A 1,101-nucleotide genomic window follows, 5' to 3' on the forward strand; every position below is an offset into this window, starting at 1 on the left:
TATGTAAAATTTGAACAAAAAATATCAGCTTGAAGAATTTATATAACTATTAAAAGGAATAATATGGGCAAAGCAATTAGCCCAAGGCCTAGGATAGCCCAAGCACACCATGAACATTAGTTAGTTTTATTGTTAACTGCACTGATTTTGGAGAATAGTTTAAGAGATTTTCATTATTTTGAGACTGTGTTCAAAAGTGGGTCAGGTGCTCAATTCAGCAGCATATATCCTAAAATTAGAATAGTACAGAGATTAACATGGTCCCTGTGCTAGGATGGCATGCAAATTTGTGAAGTGTTCTGTATTGTTTAGGAGAAAATACAGCTGACCCTTGAACAACACAAGTTTGAATTGTGCAGATCCATGTATACATGGATTTTTTTCAATAAATATTATACTCTATATGTATTTTTCTCTTATGATTTTCTTAATAACATTTTCTTTTCTCTAGCTTGCTTTATTGTAAGAATATAGTATTTAAGGCATGTAACATACAAAATATGTGTTAACTGACTACTTATGTAATTAGTAAGGCTATTAGTAGTTAAGTTTTGGGGAGCCAAAAGTGATATGCAGAGTTTTGACTGCATGGGGGGTCAGCAACCCTAACCCCCATAATATTCAAGGGTTAGCTGTATTTGAAAATAGTAGATTCAATAAGAAGTTAATATCTAAAATATATAAAGGACTCATATCTGATTAAAAGTGGGCAGGGTATCTGAATAGATATTTTTCCAGAGAAGACACACAGATGGACAAACATACACACTAAAAGGTATTCAACATTATTAGTCATTTAGGGAAACATAAATCAAAACTACAGTGAGATATCACCTCACACCAGTCAGAGCGGTCACTATTCAAAAGACAAGAAATAACAAGTGTTGAGGATGTGAAGAAAACGGAACCCTTGTGCACTGTCAATGGTAAAATAAATTGATGCAGTCACCATGGAAAGCAGTAAAGAGGTTCCTCAAAAAATTAAAAATAGAATTAACCTTTTCACTTCTGGGTATTTATCCAAAAATAAAGAAAACACTAACTTGAAAACCCCAATATTCATTGCAGCATTAATTACAACAGCCAAGACATGGAAATAAG

The 1,101-nt window shown here is 32.9% G+C and overlaps 1 non-coding gene across 1 annotated transcript; it reads left to right on the forward strand.

The window, feature by feature from the left end:
• Nucleotides 1-205: 205 nt before the first annotated feature.
• Nucleotides 206-309, forward strand: LOC118910058 (U6 spliceosomal RNA). The gene has a single exon (XR_005023818.1). It is a non-coding gene; the product is annotated as a U6 spliceosomal RNA (small nuclear RNA).
• The last annotated feature ends 792 nt before the right edge of the window (nucleotides 310-1,101 follow it).

This window comes from Manis pentadactyla, chromosome 3, assembly GCF_030020395.1.
Source record: "Manis pentadactyla isolate mManPen7 chromosome 3, mManPen7.hap1, whole genome shotgun sequence".
NCBI classification, from domain to species: Eukaryota; Metazoa; Chordata; class Mammalia; order Pholidota; family Manidae; genus Manis; species Manis pentadactyla.